The following is a 3899-nucleotide window of genomic DNA, read 5'->3' as shown; positions in this document are numbered from 1 at the left end:
GAAGTGACACACATTTGCACATGCGCAAACATGATGCTATAAGAGCTGCACAGCATATGAGATTATTCACTGAAATCTTGATATATGCCACACATTCATATTGGATATTTAATCCAATGCTCTTAAAGCCTCTTTCTAATGTCACTCTCTTCTAATCTAGAGGAATGAAATGCATTATGAGTTAAACATTTAACTGATCTGAGATTTGTTATGGGAAACCTCCATAACTCTTAGTACTGTGTTATCTAGGATGCATGCCAAGATGTGATATATTAAAGAAAGTGTTTTATTTTGTGGAGTGCAAAAAAAATTATAAGATTTTGGTTATGTTTGCAGAGCTGCTTCTGTTGAATGGTGAGATCTAAGTCAGTCATGTTTAAATGTTCTCTTCGATCATTCCTAAACATTATATTTGTTTACACACACACATTTTCCAGACGGCAAATATATTCATCCTCTCTTTGTGCGTGCGCATGATTCTGTTTCTTAGAAAAAATGGCCAGCTGTAATTTGGAAAGGTACTTCAGCCTGAGCACTCTGTCAGTCTGAGTGGCTGGCACGTACACAGAAGTTTTGTTTAGTCAGCGGCGCACAACCCTTTCAGAAGAATGACTAAATTGAACATTTGCTTTTTAAGCTTTATTTAAACTCAGTTGGAAATCTGTTAAACTCTCTCACATTTTCTATCTCTCTTTTCCATCTCTATCCTGTCAATCAAACATGCATCGCCTATACATTATTAAAAAGGTTATTCCATGGTTTGTTGCTGCACCTTAAATTCAGAAGAAGAAGCCTTTTTTCTTTATTAGGAACCATTTTTCACTATATGTTTCTTATTATTTGGCTAATTGGAGATTGTTTAATTTTAAAAATATTATATTAGTAATAATAATACATTATTTGTATTATAAGTATCTTCCATTAACTGGGAAAAGGGACACTCAGTTTAATGGGTTTGTATATAGAACCCTTGGGTTCTTGACTCAATTTTAAAGAACCCTTAATGCCGAAGAGGTTCTATATAAGAAGACTATTATGTTCTACAGAATAATTTCATGTTTAATGGGTTATTTAATATAGCCTATATAATATTTTTTCTTGTGATATTGTGTTTATGAACTGTTTTTTATTCAACATTTAATTAAAATAAAAAATAAAAAATAAATTAATTCAATAAAATGATGGGAACCCCTAAAAGGTTCTATATGATGTTCCTGACAGAACCATTTAGGGTTCTATATAGAACCTTTTGTTCTAGTGGAGGTCATCCTGATGGGGACTTTGAAACACCATTATATAGATGTTTTCTAAAAAGCATCAGGCTGTAGAAGATTTTGTGAAGAAGTGAAGTGACTGGATTCATGTAGGACCTCCCTGTGCGTGTCTTATCTTTGCTGAGTGTGAATATTCTGATGGTCAGTAATGCAGCAGGAGGTGCTTTAATGTTGATGACATCATGCTCATCACAGACCACATGAATATGGCAAAAGTGGCACGGCTTATTCTTGACTTTGGAGAGGATCAAGGCAAGCACATATGTGTGTGCTTCATGTGTTCTAGGCAAAACACTGCATAGCCTACATTTTTTTATTATCCCTTACATCAAACGAACGACATTCTACATATGTGGGTACATTTTGCAGATGGCATTGTATGTTTGATTATGGGGAGATTCCCTTTGCTGCACTCTAACACTGAACATCTGTTTATCAGATCATGTTTTGTGGTGGCAGAAGGACAGTGATCACTGGCACTTAGTTGGATTATGGGAAATCTGGTTGTGCACTGTTTTTTTTGTTTGTTTTTTTTTGGAGAGGGGGCGCTAATGTAGGAACTACATCTGGTCATCATTTGCATGCAGAAAAATATGATTATTTATGTACGTTATTTCTTTTTGGCTCAATTTACCTGAATCCACCTAACATGTAGTATGCTATTTTAAGAATGTTGAACTGTTAATCTTATTCACTAAAGCTACAGTGGGGAGAACAAGTATTTGATACACTGCCGATTTTGCAGGTTTTCCTACTTACAAAGCATGTAGAGGTCTGTAATTTTTTTATCATAGGTACACTTTAACTGTGAGAGACGGAATCTAAAACAAAAATGCAGAAAATCACATTGTATGATTTTTAAATAATTTGCATTTTATTGCATGACATAAGTATTTGATCACCTACCAACCAGTAAGAATTCCGGCTCACAGACCTGTTAGTTTTTCTTTAAGAAGCCCTCCTGTTCTCCACTCATTACCTGTATAAAAGACACCTGTCCACACACTCAATCAAACAGACTCCAACCTCTCCACAATGGCCAAGACCAGAGAGCTGTGTAAGGACATCAGGGATAAAATTGTAGACCCTGCACAAGGCTGGGATGGGCTACAGGACAATAGGCAAGCAGCTTGGTGAGAAGGCAACAACTGTTGGCGCAATTATTTGAAAATGGAAGAAGTTCAAGATGGCGGTCAATCTCCCGCGGTCTGGGGCACCATGCAAGATTTCACCTCGTGGGGCATCAATGATCATGAGGAAGGTGAGGGATCAGCCCAGAACTACACGGCAGGACCTGGTCAATGACCTGAAGAGAGCTGGGACCACAGTCTCAAAGAAAACCATTAGTAACACACTACGCCGTCATGGATTAAAATCCTGCAGCGCACGCAAGGTCCCCCTGCTCAAGCCAGTGCATGTCCAGGCCCGTCTGAAGTTTGCCAATGACCATCTGGATGATCCAGAGGAGGAATGGGAGAAGGTCATGTGGTCTGATGAGACAAAAATAGAGCTTTTTGGTCTAAACTTCACACGCCGTGTTTGGAGGAAGAAGGATGAGTACAACCCCAAGAACACCATCCCAACCGTGAAGCATGGAGGTGGAAACATCATTCTTTGGGGATGCTTTTCTGCAAAGGGGACAGGACGACTGCACCGTATTGAGGGGAGGATGGATGGGGCCATGTATCGCGAGATCTTGGCCTACAACCTCCTTCCCTCAGTTAGAGCATTGAAGATGGGTCGAGGCTGGGTCTTCCAGCATGACAACGACCCGAAACACACAGCCAAGGCAACTAAGGAGTGGCTCCGTAAGAATCATCTCAAGGTCCTGGAGTGGCCTAGCCAGTCTCCAGACCTGAATCCAATAGAAAATCTTTGGAGGGAGCTGAAAGTCCGCATTGCCCAGCGACAGCCCCGAAACCTGAAGGATCTGGAGAAGGTCTGTATGGAGGAGGCCAAAATCCCTGCTGCAGTGTGTGCAAACCTGGTCAAGAACTACAGGAAACGTATGATCTCTGTAATTGCAAACAAAGGTTTCTGTACCAAGTTCTGCTTTTCTGATGTATCAAATACTTATGTCATGCAATAAAATGCAAATTAATTACTTAAAAATCATACAATGTGATTTTGTGGATTTTTGTTTTAGATTCCGTCACTCACAGTTGAAGAGTACCTATGATAAAAATGACAGACTTCTACATGCTTTGTAAGTGTAACCTGCAAAATCGGCAGTGTATCAAATACTTGTTCTCCCCACTGTATATGCACTACAGTCAAAAAATGACTGTTATGTTATAAAACTGTTACAAAAACTGTTGTTATAAAACTGTTACAAAAACTGTTATGTTACACTGTTACAAAAAATAAGGTTATTAAGATAAAAAAAAAATAGTAATACTTTTTTTGCAATGATGCATTTTAATAAGAATTTTGAAGAAAATTTGTCACCGTTTCCACAAAAATATTAGGCAGCACAGCTGTTTTTAACATGGATAATTATAATAAAGCACTAAATCGGCATATTAGAATGATTTCTGAAGGATCGTGTGTCTCAAAAGACTGAAAATTCAGCTTTGCCATCACAGAAATGAATTATATTTTAAGATGTATTCAAATAGAAAAATT

Source organism: Rutilus rutilus (assembly GCF_951802725.1).
Source record: "Rutilus rutilus genome assembly, chromosome: 3".
Taxonomy (NCBI): Eukaryota; Metazoa; Chordata; class Actinopteri; order Cypriniformes; family Leuciscidae; genus Rutilus; species Rutilus rutilus.
Note: the sequence above shows the minus strand (reverse complement) of the source record.